Consider the following 14,002-nt stretch of genomic DNA (forward strand, 5'->3'; position numbering starts at 1 on the left):
TTCAACCTTGTGGGAAAAAACGGACAAAGAGTTGAAATTCCACAAGGCAGTGACAAAAAGCTTACAGCACCTGGTATTCCCAGGCGGTCTCCCATCCAAGTACTAACCAGGCCCGACCCTGCTTAGCTTCCGAGATCAGGCGAGATCGGGCGTACTCAGGCCGGTGTGGCCGTAAGCGAGAAACAATCTCTTGCTGCACTATGTAAAGTCAAAGTGAGCCTGATTAACAGCTGTTGCATTTTCACCATTTAGATAAGCATCTTTGTGTCACTCAAAAAGTGGAAGAAATTGCATATACTGTAGCCATAATTTGTAGCACAGATTGTTGGATGAAATACAAACTAACCTTGCTTACTTATTTCAAAGCGAGGGCACATATTTCAACCTTGTGGGAAAAAACGGACAAAGAGTTGAAATTCCACAAGGCAGTGACAAAAAGCTTACAGCACCTGGTATTCCCAGGCGGTCTCCCATCCAAGTACTAACCAGGCCCGACCCTGCTTAGCTTCCGAGATCAGGCGAGATCAGGCGTACTCAGGCCGGTGTGGCCGTAAGCGAGAAACAATCTCTTGCTGCACTATGTAAAGTCAAAGTGAGCCTGATTAACAGCTGTTGCATTTTCACCATTTAGATAAGCATCTTTGTGTCACTCAAAAAGTGGAAGAAATTGCATATACTGTAGCCATAATTTGTAGCACAGATTGTTGGATGAAATACAAACTAACCTTGCTTACTTATTTCAAAGCGAGGGCACATATTTCAACCTTGTGGGAAAAAACGGACAAAGAGTTGAAATTCCACAAGGCAGTGACAAAAAGCTTACAGCACCTGGTATTCCCAGGCGGTCTCCCATCCAAGTACTAACCAGGCCCGACCCTGCTTAGCTTCCGAGATCAGGCGAGATCGGGCGTACTCAGGCCGGTGTGGCCGTAAGCGAGAAACAATCTCTTGCTGCACTATGTAAAGTCAAAGTGAGCCTGATTAACAGCTGTTGCATTTTCACCATTTAGATAAGCATCTTTGTGTCACTCAAAAAGTGGAAGAAATTGCATATACTGTAGCCATAATTTGTAGCACAGATTGTTGGATGAAATACAAACTAACCTTGCTTACTTATTTCAAAGCGAGGGCACATATTTCAACCTTGTGGGAAAAAACGGACAAAGAGTTGAAATTCCACAAGGCAGTGACAAAAAGCTTACAGCACCTGGTATTCCCAGGCGGTCTCCCATCCAAGTACTAACCAGGCCCGACCCTGCTTAGCTTCCGAGATCAGACGAGATCAGGCGTACTCAGGCCGGTGTGGCCGTAAGCGAGAAACAATCTCTTGCTGCACTATGTAAAGTCAAAGTGAGCCTGATTAACAGCTGTTGCATTTTCACCATTTAGATAAGCATCTTTGTGTCACTCAAAAAGTGGAAGAAATTGCATATACTGTAGCCATAATTTGTAGCACAGATTGTTGGATGAAATACAAACTAACCTTGCTTACTTATTTCAAAGCGAGGGCACATATTTCAACCTTGTGGGAAAAAACGGACAAAGAGTTGAAATTCCACAAGGCAGTGACAAAAAGCTTACAGCACCTGGTATTCCCAGGCGGTCTCCCATCCAAGTACTAACCAGGCCCGACCCTGCTTAGCTTCCGAGATCAGGCGAGATCGGGCGTACTCAGGCCGGTGTGGCCGTAAGCGAGAAACAATCTCTTGCTGCACTATGTAAAGTCAAAGTGAGCCTGATTAACAGCTGTTGCATTTTCACCATTTAGATAAGCATCTTTGTGTCACTCAAAAAGTGGAAGAAATTGCATATACTGTAGCCATAATTTGTAGCACAGATTGTTGGATGAAATACAAACTAACCTTGCTTACTTATTTCAAAGCGAGGGCACATATTTCAACCTTGTGGGAAAAAACGGACAAAGAGTTGAAATTCCACAAGGCAGTGACAAAAGCTTACAGCACCTGGTATTCCCAGGCGGTCTCCCATCCAAGTACTAACCAGGCCCGACCCTGCTTAGCTTCCGAGATCAGGCGAGATCAGGCGTACTCAGGCCGGTGTGGCCGTAAGCGAGAAACAATCTCTTGCTGCACTATGTAAAGTCAAAGTGAGCCTGATTAACAGCTGTTGCATTTTCACCATTTAGATAAGCATCTTTGTGTCACTCAAAAAGTGGAAGAAATTGCATATACTGTAGCCATAATTTGTAGCACAGATTGTTGGATGAAATACAAACTAACCTTGCTTACTTATTTCAAAGCGAGGGCACATATTTCAACCTTGTGGGAAAAAACGGACAAAGAGTTGAAATTCCACAAGGCAGTGACAAAAAGCTTACAGCACCTGGTATTCCCAGGCGGTCTCCCATCCAAGTACTAACCAGGCCCGACCCTGCTTAGCTTCCGAGATCAGGCGAGATCGGGCGTACTCAGGCCGGTGTGGCCGTAAGCGAGAAACAATCTCTTGCTGCACTATGTAAAGTCAAAGTGAGCCTGATTAACAGCTGTTGCATTTTCACCATTTAGATAAGCATCTTTGTGTCACTCAAAAAGTGGAAGAAATTGCATATACTGTAGCCATAATTTGTAGCACAGATTGTTGGATGAAATACAAACTAACCTTGCTTACTTATTTCAAAGCGAGGGCACATATTTCAACCTTGTGGGAAAAAACGGACAAAGAGTTGAAATTCCACAAGGCAGTGACAAAAAGCTTACAGCACCTGGTATTCCCAGGCGGTCTCCCATCCAAGTACTAACCAGGCCCGACCCTGCTTAGCTTCCGAGATCAGGACGAGATCGGGCGTACTCAGGCCGGTGTGGCCGTAAGCGAGAAACAATCTCTTGCTGCACTATGTAAAGTCAAAGTGAGCCTGATTAACAGCTGTTGCATTTTCACCATTTAGATAAGCATCTTTGTGTCACTCAAAAAGTGGAAGAAATTGCATATACTGTAGCCATAATTTGTAGCACAGATTGTTGGATGAAATACAAACTAACCTTGCTTACTTATTTCAAAGCGAGGGCACATATTTCAACCTTGTGGGAAAAAACGGACAAAGAGTTGAAATTCCACAAGGCAGTGACAAAAAGCTTACAGCACCTGGTATTCCCAGGCGGTCTCCCATCCAAGTACTAACCAGGCCCGACCCTGCTTAGCTTCCGAGATCAGGCGAGATCGGGCGTACTCAGGCCGGTGTGGCCGTAAGCGAGAAACAATCTCTTGCTGCACTATGTAAAGTCAAAGTGAGCCTGATTAACAGCTGTTGCATTTTCACCATTTAGATAAGCATCTTTGTGTCACTCAAAAAGTGGAAGAAATTGCATATACTGTAGCCATAATTTGTAGCACAGATTGTTGGATGAAATACAAACTAACCTTGCTTACTTATTTCAAAGCGAGGGCACATATTTCAACCTTGTGGGAAAAAACGGACAAAGAGTTGAAATTCCACAAGGCAGTGACAAAAAGCTTACAGCACCTGGTATTCCCAGGCGGTCTCCCATCCAAGTACTAACCAGGCCCGACCCTGCTTAGCTTCCGAGATCAGGCGAGATCGGGCGTACTCAGGCCGGTGTGGCCGTAAGCGAGAAACAATCTCTTGCTGCACTATGTAAAGTCAAAGTGAGCCTGATTAACAGCTGTTGCATTTTCACCATTTAGATAAGCATCTTTGTGTCACTCAAAAAGTGGAAGAAATTGCATATACTGTAGCCATAATTTGTAGCACAGATTGTTGGATGAAATACAAACTAACCTTGCTTACTTATTTCAAAGCGAGGGCACATATTTCAACCTTGTGGGAAAAAAACGGACAAAGAGTTGAAATTCCACAAGGCAGTGACAAAAAGCTTACAGCACCTGGTATTCCCAGGCGGTCTCCCATCCAAGTACTAACCAGGCCCGACCCTGCTTAGCTTCCGAGATCAGGCGAGATCGGGCGTACTCAGGCCGGTGTGGCCGTAAGCGAGAAACAATCTCTTGCTGCACTATGTAAAGTCAAAGTGAGCCTGATTAACAGCTGTTGCATTTTCACCATTTAGATAAGCATCTTTGTGTCACTCAAAAAGTGGAAGAAATTGCATATACTGTAGCCATAATTTGTAGCACAGATTGTTGGATGAAATACAAACTAACCTTGCTTACTTATTTCAAAGCGAGGGCACATATTTCAACCTTGTGGGAAAAAACGGACAAAGAGTTGAAATTCCACAAGGCAGTGACAAAAAGCTTACAGCACCTGGTATTCCCAGGCGGTCTCCCATCCAAGTACTAACCAGGCCCGACCCTGCTTAGCTTCCGAGATCAGGCGAGATCGGGCGTACTCAGGCCGGTGTGGCCGTAAGCGAGAAACAATCTCTTGCTGCACTATGTAAAGTCAAAGTGAGCCTGATTAACAGCTGTTGCATTTTCACCATTTAGATAAGCATCTTTGTGTCACTCAAAAAGTGGAAGAAATTGCATATACTGTAGCCATAATTTGTAGCACAGATTGTTGGATGAAATACAAACTAACCTTGCTTACTTATTTCAAAGCGAGGGCACATATTTCAACCTTGTGGGAAAAAACGGACAAAGAGTTGAAATTCCACAAGGCAGTGACAAAAAGCTTACAGCACCTGGTATTCCCAGGCGGTCTCCCATCCAAGTACTAACCAGGCCCGACCCTGCTTAGCTTCCGAGATCAGGCGAGATCGGGCGTACTCAGGCCGGTGTGGCCGTAAGCGAGAAACAATCTCTTGCTGCACTATGTAAAGTCAAAGTGAGCCTGATTAACAGCTGTTGCATTTTCACCATTTAGATAAGCATCTTTGTGTCACTCAAAAAGTGGAAGAAATTGCATATACTGTAGCCATAATTTGTAGCACAGATTGTTGGATGAAATACAAACTAACCTTGCTTACTTATTTCAAAGCGAGGGCACATATTTCAACCTTGTGGGAAAAAACGGACAAAGAGTTGAAATTCCACAAGGCAGTGACAAAAAGCTTACAGCACCTGGTATTCCCAGGCGGTCTCCCATCCAAGTACTAACCAGGCCCGACCCTGCTTAGCTTCCGAGATCAGGCGAGATCGGGCGTACTCAGGCCGGTGTGGCCGTAAGCGAGAAACAATCTCTTGCTGCACTATGTAAAGTCAAAGTGAGCCTGATTAACAGCTGTTGCATTTTCACCATTTAGATAAGCATCTTTGTGTCACTCAAAAAGTGGAAGAAATTGCATATACTGTAGCCATAATTTGTAGCACAGATTGTTGGATGAAATACAAACTAACCTTGCTTACTTATTTCAAAGCGAGGGCACATATTTCAACCTTGTGGGAAAAAACGGACAAAGAGTTGAAATTCCACAAGGCAGTGACAAAAAGCTTACAGCACCTGGTATTCCCAGGCGGTCTCCCATCCAAGTACTAACCAGGCCCGACCCTGCTTAGCTTCCGAGATCAGGCGAGATCGGGCGTACTCAGGCCGGTGTGGCCGTAAGCGAGAAACAATCTCTTGCTGCACTATGTAAAGTCAAAGTGAGCCTGATTAACAGCTGTTGCATTTTCACCATTTAGATAAGCATCTTTGTGTCACTCAAAAAGTGGAAGAAATTGCATATACTGTAGCCATAATTTGTAGCACAGATTGTTGGATGAAATACAAACTAACCTTGCTTACTTATTTCAAAGCGAGGGCACATATTTCAACCTTGTGGGAAAAAACGGACAAAGAGTTGAAATTCCACAAGGCAGTGACAAAAAGCTTACAGCACCTGGTATTCCCAGGCGGTCTCCCATCCAAGTACTAACCAGGCCCGACCCTGCTTAGCTTCCGAGATCAGGCGAGATCGGGCGTACTCAGGCCGGTGTGGCCGTAAGCGAGAAACAATCTCTTGCTGCACTATGTAAAGTCAAAGTGAGCCTGATTAACAGCTGTTGCATTTTCACCATTTAGATAAGCATCTTTGTGTCACTCAAAAAGTGGAAGAAATTGCATATACTGTAGCCATAATTTGTAGCACAGATTGTTGGATGAAATACAAACTAACCTTGCTTACTTATTTCAAAGCGAGGGCACATATTTCAACCTTGTGGGAAAAAAACGGACAAAGAGTTGAAATTCCACAAGGCAGTGACAAAAAGCTTACAGCACCTGGTATTCCCAGGCGGTCTCCCATCCAAGTACTAACCAGGCCCGACCCTGCTTAGCTTCCGAGATCAGGCGAGATCGGGCGTACTCAGGCCGGTGTGGCCGTAAGCGAGAAACAATCTCTTGCTGCACTATGTAAAGTCAAAGTGAGCCTGATTAACAGCTGTTGCATTTTCACCATTTAGATAAGCATCTTTGTGTCACTCAAAAAGTGGAAGAAATTGCATATACTGTAGCCATAATTTGTAGCACAGATTGTTGGATGAAATACAAACTAACCTTGCTTACTTATTTCAAAGCGAGGGCACATATTTCAACCTTGTGGGAAAAAACGGACAAAGAGTTGAAATTCCACAAGGCAGTGACAAAAAGCTTACAGCACCTGGTATTCCCAGGCGGTCTCCCATCCAAGTACTAACCAGGCCCGACCCTGCTTAGCTTCCGAGATCAGGCGAGATCGGGCGTACTCAGGCCGGTGTGGCCGTAAGCGAGAAACAATCTCTTGCTGCACTATGTAAAGTCAAAGTGAGCCTGATTAACAGCTGTTGCATTTTCACCATTTAGATAAGCATCTTTGTGTCACTCAAAAAGTGGAAGAAATTGCATATACTGTAGCCATAATTTGTAGCACAGATTGTTGGATGAAATACAAACTAACCTTGCTTACTTATTTCAAAGCGAGGGCACATATTTCAACCTTGTGGGAAAAAACGGACAAAGAGTTGAAATTCCACAAGGCAGTGACAAAAAGCTTACAGCACCTGGTATTCCCAGGCGGTCTCCCATCCAAGTACTAACCAGGCCCGACCCTGCTTAGCTTCCGAGATCAGGCGAGATCGGGCGTACTCAGGCCGGTGTGGCCGTAAGCGAGAAACAATCTCTTGCTGCACTATGTAAAGTCAAAGTGAGCCTGATTAACAGCTGTTGCATTTTCACCATTTAGATAAGCATCTTTGTGTCACTCAAAAAGTGGAAGAAATTGCATATACTGTAGCCATAATTTGTAGCACAGATTGTTGGATGAAATACAAACTAACCTTGCTTACTTATTTCAAAGCGAGGGCACATATTTCAACCTTGTGGGAAAAAACGGACAAAGAGTTGAAATTCCACAAGGCAGTGACAAAAAGCTTACAGCACCTGGTATTCCCAGGCGGTCTCCCATCCAAGTACTAACCAGGCCCGACCCTGCTTAGCTTCCGAGATCAGACGAGATCGGGCGTACTCAGGCCGGTGTGGCCGTAAGCGAGAAACAATCTCTTGCTGCACTATGTAAAGTCAAAGTGAGCCTGATTAACAGCTGTTGCATTTTCACCATTTAGATAAGCATCTTTGTGTCACTCAAAAAGTGGAAGAAATTGCATATACTGTAGCCATAATTTGTAGCACAGATTGTTGGATGAAATACAAACTAACCTTGCTTACTTATTTCAAAGCGAGGGCACATATTTCAACCTTGTGGGAAAAAACGGACAAAGAGTTGAAATTCCACAAGGCAGTGACAAAAAGCTTACAGCACCTGGTATTCCCAGGCGGTCTCCCATCCAAGTACTAACCAGGCCCGACCCTGCTTAGCTTCCGAGATCAGGCGAGATCGGGCGTACTCAGGCCGGTGTGGCCGTAAGCGAGAAACAATCTCTTGCTGCACTATGTAAAGTCAAAGTGAGCCTGATTAACAGCTGTTGCATTTTCACCATTTAGATAAGCATCTTTGTGTCACTCAAAAAGTGGAAGAAATTGCATATACTGTAGCCATAATTTGTAGCACAGATTGTTGGATGAAATACAAACTAACCTTGCTTACTTATTTCAAAGCGAGGGCACATATTTCAACCTTGTGGGAAAAAACGGACAAAGAGTTGAAATTCCACAAGGCAGTGACAAAAAGCTTACAGCACCTGGTATTCCCAGGCGGTCTCCCATCCAAGTACTAACCAGGCCCGACCCTGCTTAGCTTCCGAGATCAGGCGAGATCGGGCGTACTCAGGCCGGTGTGGCCGTAAGCGAGAAACAATCTCTTGCTGCACTATGTAAAGTCAAAGTGAGCCTGATTAACAGCTGTTGCATTTTCACCATTTAGATAAGCATCTTTGTGTCACTCAAAAAGTGGAAGAAATTGCATATACTGTAGCCATAATTTGTAGCACAGATTGTTGGATGAAATACAAACTAACCTTGCTTACTTATTTCAAAGCGAGGGCACATATTTCAACCTTGTGGGAAAAAACGGACAAAGAGTTGAAATTCCACAAGGCAGTGACAAAAAGCTTACAGCACCTGGTATTCCCAGGCGGTCTCCCATCCAAGTACTAACCAGGCCCGACCCTGCTTAGCTTCCGAGATCAGGCGAGATCGGGCGTACTCAGGCCGGTGTGGCCGTAAGCGAGAAACAATCTCTTGCTGCACTATGTAAAGTCAAAGTGAGCCTGATTAACAGCTGTTGCATTTTCACCATTTAGATAAGCATCTTTGTGTCACTCAAAAAGTGGAAGAAATTGCATATACTGTAGCCATAATTTGTAGCACAGATTGTTGGATGAAATACAAACTAACCTTGCTTACTTATTTCAAAGCGAGGGCACATATTTCAACCTTGTGGGAAAAAACGGACAAAGAGTTGAAATTCCACAAGGCAGTGACAAAAAGCTTACAGCACCTGGTATTCCCAGGCGGTCTCCCATCCAAGTACTAACCAGGCCCGACCCTGCTTAGCTTCCGAGATCAGGCGAGATCGGGCGTACTCAGGCCGGTGTGGCCGTAAGCGAGAAACAATCTCTTGCTGCACTATGTAAAGTCAAAGTGAGCCTGATTAACAGCTGTTGCATTTTCACCATTTAGATAAGCATCTTTGTGTCACTCAAAAAGTGGAAGAAATTGCATATACTGTAGCCATAATTTGTAGCACAGATTGTTGGATGAAATACAAACTAACCTTGCTTACTTATTTCAAAGCGAGGGCACATATTTCAACCTTGTGGGAAAAAAACGGACAAAGAGTTGAAATTCCACAAGGCAGTGACAAAAAGCTTACAGCACCTGGTATTCCCAGGCGGTCTCCCATCCAAGTACTAACCAGGCCCGACCCTGCTTAGCTTCCGAGATCAGGCGAGATCGGGCGTACTCAGGCCGGTGTGGCCGTAAGCGAGAAACAATCTCTTGCTGCACTATGTAAAGTCAAAGTGAGCCTGATTAACAGCTGTTGCATTTTCACCATTTAGATAAGCATCTTTGTGTCACTCAAAAAGTGGAAGAAATTGCATATACTGTAGCCATAATTTGTAGCACAGATTGTTGGATGAAATACAAACTAACCTTGCTTACTTATTTCAAAGCGAGGGCACATATTTCAACCTTGTGGGAAAAAACGGACAAAGAGTTGAAATTCCACAAGGCAGTGACAAAAAGCTTACAGCACCTGGTATTCCCAGGCGGTCTCCCATCCAAGTACTAACCAGGCCCGACCCTGCTTAGCTTCCGAGATCAGGCGAGATCGGGCGTACTCAGGCCGGTGTGGCCGTAAGCGAGAAACAATCTCTTGCTGCACTATGTAAAGTCAAAGTGAGCCTGATTAACAGCTGTTGCATTTTCACCATTTAGATAAGCATCTTTGTGTCACTCAAAAAGTGGAAGAAATTGCATATACTGTAGCCATAATTTGTAGCACAGATTGTTGGATGAAATACAAACTAACCTTGCTTACTTATTTCAAAGCGAGGGCACATATTTCAACCTTGTGGGAAAAAACGGACAAAGAGTTGAAATTCCACAAGGCAGTGACAAAAAGCTTACAGCACCTGGTATTCCCAGGCGGTCTCCCATCCAAGTACTAACCAGGCCCGACCCTGCTTAGCTTCCGAGATCAGGCGAGATCGGGCGTACTCAGGCCGGTGTGGCCGTAAGCGAGAAACAATCTCTTGCTGCACTATGTAAAGTCAAAGTGAGCCTGATTAACAGCTGTTGCATTTTCACCATTTAGATAAGCATCTTTGTGTCACTCAAAAAGTGGAAGAAATTGCATATACTGTAGCCATAATTTGTAGCACAGATTGTTGGATGAAATACAAACTAACCTTGCTTACTTATTTCAAAGCGAGGGCACATATTTCAACCTTGTGGGAAAAAACGGACAAAGAGTTGAAATTCCACAAGGCAGTGACAAAAAGCTTACAGCACCTGGTATTCCCAGGCGGTCTCCCATCCAAGTACTAACCAGGCCCGACCCTGCTTAGCTTCCGAGATCAGGCGAGATCGGGCGTACTCAGGCCGGTGTGGCCGTAAGCGAGAAACAATCTCTTGCTGCACTATGTAAAGTCAAAGTGAGCCTGATTAACAGCTGTTGCATTTTCACCATTTAGATAAGCATCTTTGTGTCACTCAAAAAGTGGAAGAAATTGCATATACTGTAGCCATAATTTGTAGCACAGATTGTTGGATGAAATACAAACTAACCTTGCTTACTTATTTCAAAGCGAGGGCACATATTTCAACCTTGTGGGAAAAAACGGACAAAGAGTTGAAATTCCACAAGGCAGTGACAAAAAGCTTACAGCACCTGGTATTCCCAGGCGGTCTCCCATCCAAGTACTAACCAGGCCCGACCCTGCTTAGCTTCCGAGATCAGGCGAGATCGGGCGTACTCAGGCCGGTGTGGCCGTAAGCGAGAAACAATCTCTTGCTGCACTATGTAAAGTCAAAGTGAGCCTGATTAACAGCTGTTGCATTTTCACCATTTAGATAAGCATCTTTGTGTCACTCAAAAAGTGGAAGAAATTGCATATACTGTAGCCATAATTTGTAGCACAGATTGTTGGATGAAATACAAACTAACCTTGCTTACTTATTTCAAAGCGAGGGCACATATTTCAACCTTGTGGGAAAAAACGGACAAAGAGTTGAAATTCCACAAGGCAGTGACAAAAAGCTTACAGCACCTGGTATTCCCAGGCGGTCTCCCATCCAAGTACTAACCAGGCCCGACCCTGCTTAGCTTCCGAGATCAGGCGAGATCGGGCGTACTCAGGCCGGTGTGGCCGTAAGCGAGAAACAATCTCTTGCTGCACTATGTAAAGTCAAAGTGAGCCTGATTAACAGCTGTTGCATTTTCACCATTTAGATAAGCATCTTTGTGTCACTCAAAAAGTGGAAGAAATTGCATATACTGTAGCCATAATTTGTAGCACAGATTGTTGGATGAAATACAAACTAACCTTGCTTACTTATTTCAAAGCGAGGGCACATATTTCAACCTTGTGGGAAAAAACGGACAAAGAGTTGAAATTCCACAAGGCAGTGACAAAAAGCTTACAGCACCTGGTATTCCCAGGCGGTCTCCCATCCAAGTACTAACCAGGCCCGACCCTGCTTAGCTTCCGAGATCAGGCGAGATCGGGCGTACTCAGGCCGGTGTGGCCGTAAGCGAGAAACAATCTCTTGCTGCACTATGTAAAGTCAAAGTGAGCCTGATTAACAGCTGTTGCATTTTCACCATTTAGATAAGCATCTTTGTGTCACTCAAAAAGTGGAAGAAATTGCATATACTGTAGCCATAATTTGTAGCACAGATTGTTGGATGAAATACAAACTAACCTTGCTTACTTATTTCAAAGCGAGGGCACATATTTCAACCTTGTGGGAAAAAACGGACAAAGAGTTGAAATTCCACAAGGCAGTGACAAAAAGCTTACAGCACCTGGTATTCCCAGGCGGTCTCCCATCCAAGTACTAACCAGGCCCGACCCTGCTTAGCTTCCGAGATCAGGCGAGATCGGGCGTACTCAGGCCGGTGTGGCCGTAAGCGAGAAACAATCTCTTGCTGCACTATGTAAAGTCAAAGTGAGCCTGATTAACAGCTGTTGCATTTTCACCATTTAGATAAGCATCTTTGTGTCACTCAAAAAGTGGAAGAAATTGCATATACTGTAGCCATAATTTGTAGCACAGATTGTTGGATGAAATACAAACTAACCTTGCTTACTTATTTCAAAGCGAGGGCACATATTTCAACCTTGTGGGAAAAAACGGACAAAGAGTTGAAATTCCACAAGGCAGTGACAAAAAGCTTACAGCACCTGGTATTCCCAGGCGGTCTCCCATCCAAGTACTAACCAGGCCCGACCCTGCTTAGCTTCCGAGATCAGGCGAGATCGGGCGTACTCAGGCCGGTGTGGCCGTAAGCGAGAAACAATCTCTTGCTGCACTATGTAAAGTCAAAGTGAGCCTGATTAACAGCTGTTGCATTTTCACCATTTAGATAAGCATCTTTGTGTCACTCAAAAAGTGGAAGAAATTGCATATACTGTAGCCATAATTTGTAGCACAGATTGTTGGATGAAATACAAACTAACCTTGCTTACTTATTTCAAAGCGAGGGCACATATTTCAACCTTGTGGGAAAAAACGGACAAAGAGTTGAAATTCCACAAGGCAGTGACAAAAAGCTTACAGCACCTGGTATTCCCAGGCGGTCTCCCATCCAAGTACTAACCAGGCCCGACCCTGCTTAGCTTCCGAGATCAGGCGAGATCGGGCGTACTCAGGCCGGTGTGGCCGTAAGCGAGAAACAATCTCTTGCTGCACTATGTAAAGTCAAAGTGAGCCTGATTAACAGCTGTTGCATTTTCACCATTTAGATAAGCATCTTTGTGTCACTCAAAAAGTGGAAGAAATTGCATATACTGTAGCCATAATTTGTAGCACAGATTGTTGGATGAAATACAAACTAACCTTGCTTACTTATTTCAAAGCGAGGGCACATATTTCAACCTTGTGGGAAAAAACGGACAAAGAGTTGAAATTCCACAAGGCAGTGACAAAAAGCTTACAGCACCTGGTATTCCCAGGCGGTCTCCCATCCAAGTACTAACCAGGCCCGACCCTGCTTAGCTTCCGAGATCAGGCGAGATCGGGCGTACTCAGGCCGGTGTGGCCGTAAGCGAGAAACAATCTCTTGCTGCACTATGTAAAGTCAAAGTGAGCCTGATTAACAGCTGTTGCATTTTCACCATTTAGATAAGCATCTTTGTGTCACTCAAAAAGTGGAAGAAATTGCATATACTGTAGCCATAATTTGTAGCACAGATTGTTGGATGAAATACAAACTAACCTTGCTTACTTATTTCAAAGCGAGGGCACATATTTCAACCTTGTGGGAAAAAACGGACAAAGAGTTGAAATTCCACAAGGCAGTGACAAAAAGCTTACAGCACCTGGTATTCCCAGGCGGTCTCCCATCCAAGTACTAACCAGGCCCGACCCTGCTTAGCTTCCGAGATCAGGCGAGATCGGGCGTACTCAGGCCGGTGTGGCCGTAAGCGAGAAACAATCTCTTGCTGCACTATGTAAAGTCAAAGTGAGCCTGATTAACAGCTGTTGCATTTTCACCATTTAGATAAGCATCTTTGTGTCACTCAAAAAGTGGAAGAAATTGCATATACTGTAGCCATAATTTGTAGCACAGATTGTTGGATGAAATACAAACTAACCTTGCTTACTTATTTCAAAGCGAGGGCACATATTTCAACCTTGTGGGAAAAAACGGACAAAGAGTTGAAATTCCACAAGGCAGTGACAAAAAGCTTACAGCACCTGGTATTCCCAGGCGGTCTCCCATCCAAGTACTAACCAGGCCCGACCCTGCTTAGCTTCCGAGATCAGGCGAGATCGGGCGTACTCAGGCCGGTGTGGCCGTAAGCGAGAAACAATCTCTTGCTGCACTATGTAAAGTCAAAGTGAGCCTGATTAACAGCTGTTGCATTTTCACCATTTAGATAAGCATCTTTGTGTCACTCAAAAAGTGGAAGAAATTGCATATACTGTAGCCATAATTTGTAGCACAGATTGTTGGATGAAATACAAACTAACCTTGCTTAC

At 44.3% G+C, this 14,002-nt stretch overlaps 37 non-coding genes across 37 annotated transcripts; all 37 read right to left on the bottom strand.

Annotated features, from left to right (window-relative positions):
- Nucleotides 1-58: 58 nt before the first annotated feature.
- Nucleotides 59-177, bottom strand: LOC118962230. Its single transcript, XR_005049655.1, has one exon. It is a non-coding gene; the product is annotated as a 5S ribosomal RNA (ribosomal RNA).
- Nucleotides 178-437: 260 nt separating this feature from the next.
- Nucleotides 438-556, bottom strand: LOC118962206. Its single transcript, XR_005049635.1, has one exon. It is a non-coding gene; the product is annotated as a 5S ribosomal RNA (ribosomal RNA).
- Nucleotides 557-816: 260 nt separating this feature from the next.
- Nucleotides 817-935, bottom strand: LOC118962231. The gene has a single exon (XR_005049656.1). It is a non-coding gene; the product is annotated as a 5S ribosomal RNA (ribosomal RNA).
- Nucleotides 936-1,195: 260 nt separating this feature from the next.
- Nucleotides 1,196-1,314, bottom strand: LOC118962218. The gene has a single exon (XR_005049643.1). It is a non-coding gene; the product is annotated as a 5S ribosomal RNA (ribosomal RNA).
- A 260-nt stretch (nt 1,315-1,574) lies between these two features.
- Nucleotides 1,575-1,693, bottom strand: LOC118962232. The gene has a single exon (XR_005049657.1). It is a non-coding gene; the product is annotated as a 5S ribosomal RNA (ribosomal RNA).
- Nucleotides 1,694-1,952: 259 nt separating this feature from the next.
- On the bottom strand, nt 1,953-2,071 carry LOC118962207. Its single transcript, XR_005049636.1, has one exon. It is a non-coding gene; the product is annotated as a 5S ribosomal RNA (ribosomal RNA).
- A 260-nt stretch (nt 2,072-2,331) lies between these two features.
- LOC118962233 lies at nt 2,332-2,450 on the bottom strand. The gene has a single exon (XR_005049658.1). It is a non-coding gene; the product is annotated as a 5S ribosomal RNA (ribosomal RNA).
- Nucleotides 2,451-2,710: 260 nt separating this feature from the next.
- LOC118962212 lies at nt 2,711-2,830 on the bottom strand. The gene has a single exon (XR_005049637.1). It is a non-coding gene; the product is annotated as a 5S ribosomal RNA (ribosomal RNA).
- Nucleotides 2,831-3,090: 260 nt separating this feature from the next.
- Nucleotides 3,091-3,209, bottom strand: LOC118962234. Its single transcript, XR_005049659.1, has one exon. It is a non-coding gene; the product is annotated as a 5S ribosomal RNA (ribosomal RNA).
- Nucleotides 3,210-3,469: 260 nt separating this feature from the next.
- On the bottom strand, nt 3,470-3,588 carry LOC118962235. Its single transcript, XR_005049660.1, has one exon. It is a non-coding gene; the product is annotated as a 5S ribosomal RNA (ribosomal RNA).
- Nucleotides 3,589-3,849: 261 nt separating this feature from the next.
- On the bottom strand, nt 3,850-3,968 carry LOC118962236. Its single transcript, XR_005049661.1, has one exon. It is a non-coding gene; the product is annotated as a 5S ribosomal RNA (ribosomal RNA).
- A 260-nt stretch (nt 3,969-4,228) lies between these two features.
- LOC118962237 lies at nt 4,229-4,347 on the bottom strand. Its single transcript, XR_005049662.1, has one exon. It is a non-coding gene; the product is annotated as a 5S ribosomal RNA (ribosomal RNA).
- Nucleotides 4,348-4,607: 260 nt separating this feature from the next.
- Nucleotides 4,608-4,726, bottom strand: LOC118962239. The gene has a single exon (XR_005049664.1). It is a non-coding gene; the product is annotated as a 5S ribosomal RNA (ribosomal RNA).
- Nucleotides 4,727-4,986: 260 nt separating this feature from the next.
- LOC118962240 lies at nt 4,987-5,105 on the bottom strand. The gene has a single exon (XR_005049665.1). It is a non-coding gene; the product is annotated as a 5S ribosomal RNA (ribosomal RNA).
- A 260-nt stretch (nt 5,106-5,365) lies between these two features.
- Nucleotides 5,366-5,484, bottom strand: LOC118962241. The gene has a single exon (XR_005049666.1). It is a non-coding gene; the product is annotated as a 5S ribosomal RNA (ribosomal RNA).
- Nucleotides 5,485-5,744: 260 nt separating this feature from the next.
- On the bottom strand, nt 5,745-5,863 carry LOC118962242. Its single transcript, XR_005049667.1, has one exon. It is a non-coding gene; the product is annotated as a 5S ribosomal RNA (ribosomal RNA).
- A 261-nt stretch (nt 5,864-6,124) lies between these two features.
- Nucleotides 6,125-6,243, bottom strand: LOC118962243. The gene has a single exon (XR_005049668.1). It is a non-coding gene; the product is annotated as a 5S ribosomal RNA (ribosomal RNA).
- A 260-nt stretch (nt 6,244-6,503) lies between these two features.
- Nucleotides 6,504-6,622, bottom strand: LOC118962244. The gene has a single exon (XR_005049669.1). It is a non-coding gene; the product is annotated as a 5S ribosomal RNA (ribosomal RNA).
- A 260-nt stretch (nt 6,623-6,882) lies between these two features.
- Nucleotides 6,883-7,001, bottom strand: LOC118962245. Its single transcript, XR_005049670.1, has one exon. It is a non-coding gene; the product is annotated as a 5S ribosomal RNA (ribosomal RNA).
- A 260-nt stretch (nt 7,002-7,261) lies between these two features.
- On the bottom strand, nt 7,262-7,380 carry LOC118962204. The gene has a single exon (XR_005049633.1). It is a non-coding gene; the product is annotated as a 5S ribosomal RNA (ribosomal RNA).
- Nucleotides 7,381-7,640: 260 nt separating this feature from the next.
- Nucleotides 7,641-7,759, bottom strand: LOC118962246. Its single transcript, XR_005049671.1, has one exon. It is a non-coding gene; the product is annotated as a 5S ribosomal RNA (ribosomal RNA).
- A 260-nt stretch (nt 7,760-8,019) lies between these two features.
- LOC118962247 lies at nt 8,020-8,138 on the bottom strand. The gene has a single exon (XR_005049672.1). It is a non-coding gene; the product is annotated as a 5S ribosomal RNA (ribosomal RNA).
- Nucleotides 8,139-8,398: 260 nt separating this feature from the next.
- LOC118962248 lies at nt 8,399-8,517 on the bottom strand. The gene has a single exon (XR_005049673.1). It is a non-coding gene; the product is annotated as a 5S ribosomal RNA (ribosomal RNA).
- A 260-nt stretch (nt 8,518-8,777) lies between these two features.
- Nucleotides 8,778-8,896, bottom strand: LOC118962250. The gene has a single exon (XR_005049675.1). It is a non-coding gene; the product is annotated as a 5S ribosomal RNA (ribosomal RNA).
- A 261-nt stretch (nt 8,897-9,157) lies between these two features.
- On the bottom strand, nt 9,158-9,276 carry LOC118962251. The gene has a single exon (XR_005049676.1). It is a non-coding gene; the product is annotated as a 5S ribosomal RNA (ribosomal RNA).
- Nucleotides 9,277-9,536: 260 nt separating this feature from the next.
- LOC118962252 lies at nt 9,537-9,655 on the bottom strand. Its single transcript, XR_005049677.1, has one exon. It is a non-coding gene; the product is annotated as a 5S ribosomal RNA (ribosomal RNA).
- Nucleotides 9,656-9,915: 260 nt separating this feature from the next.
- Nucleotides 9,916-10,034, bottom strand: LOC118962253. Its single transcript, XR_005049678.1, has one exon. It is a non-coding gene; the product is annotated as a 5S ribosomal RNA (ribosomal RNA).
- Nucleotides 10,035-10,294: 260 nt separating this feature from the next.
- LOC118962254 lies at nt 10,295-10,413 on the bottom strand. The gene has a single exon (XR_005049679.1). It is a non-coding gene; the product is annotated as a 5S ribosomal RNA (ribosomal RNA).
- Nucleotides 10,414-10,673: 260 nt separating this feature from the next.
- LOC118962144 lies at nt 10,674-10,792 on the bottom strand. Its single transcript, XR_005049573.1, has one exon. It is a non-coding gene; the product is annotated as a 5S ribosomal RNA (ribosomal RNA).
- Nucleotides 10,793-11,052: 260 nt separating this feature from the next.
- Nucleotides 11,053-11,171, bottom strand: LOC118962145. The gene has a single exon (XR_005049574.1). It is a non-coding gene; the product is annotated as a 5S ribosomal RNA (ribosomal RNA).
- Nucleotides 11,172-11,431: 260 nt separating this feature from the next.
- On the bottom strand, nt 11,432-11,550 carry LOC118962146. The gene has a single exon (XR_005049575.1). It is a non-coding gene; the product is annotated as a 5S ribosomal RNA (ribosomal RNA).
- Nucleotides 11,551-11,810: 260 nt separating this feature from the next.
- LOC118962147 lies at nt 11,811-11,929 on the bottom strand. The gene has a single exon (XR_005049576.1). It is a non-coding gene; the product is annotated as a 5S ribosomal RNA (ribosomal RNA).
- A 260-nt stretch (nt 11,930-12,189) lies between these two features.
- On the bottom strand, nt 12,190-12,308 carry LOC118962148. Its single transcript, XR_005049577.1, has one exon. It is a non-coding gene; the product is annotated as a 5S ribosomal RNA (ribosomal RNA).
- A 260-nt stretch (nt 12,309-12,568) lies between these two features.
- On the bottom strand, nt 12,569-12,687 carry LOC118962150. Its single transcript, XR_005049579.1, has one exon. It is a non-coding gene; the product is annotated as a 5S ribosomal RNA (ribosomal RNA).
- Nucleotides 12,688-12,947: 260 nt separating this feature from the next.
- LOC118962151 lies at nt 12,948-13,066 on the bottom strand. The gene has a single exon (XR_005049580.1). It is a non-coding gene; the product is annotated as a 5S ribosomal RNA (ribosomal RNA).
- A 260-nt stretch (nt 13,067-13,326) lies between these two features.
- LOC118962152 lies at nt 13,327-13,445 on the bottom strand. The gene has a single exon (XR_005049581.1). It is a non-coding gene; the product is annotated as a 5S ribosomal RNA (ribosomal RNA).
- Nucleotides 13,446-13,705: 260 nt separating this feature from the next.
- LOC118962153 lies at nt 13,706-13,824 on the bottom strand. The gene has a single exon (XR_005049582.1). It is a non-coding gene; the product is annotated as a 5S ribosomal RNA (ribosomal RNA).
- Nucleotides 13,825-14,002: the final 178 nt, after the last annotated feature.

The sequence above is a fragment of the Oncorhynchus mykiss genome, unplaced genomic scaffold, assembly GCF_013265735.2.
Source record: "Oncorhynchus mykiss isolate Arlee unplaced genomic scaffold, USDA_OmykA_1.1 un_scaffold_749, whole genome shotgun sequence".
NCBI classification, from domain to species: domain Eukaryota; kingdom Metazoa; phylum Chordata; class Actinopteri; order Salmoniformes; family Salmonidae; genus Oncorhynchus; species Oncorhynchus mykiss.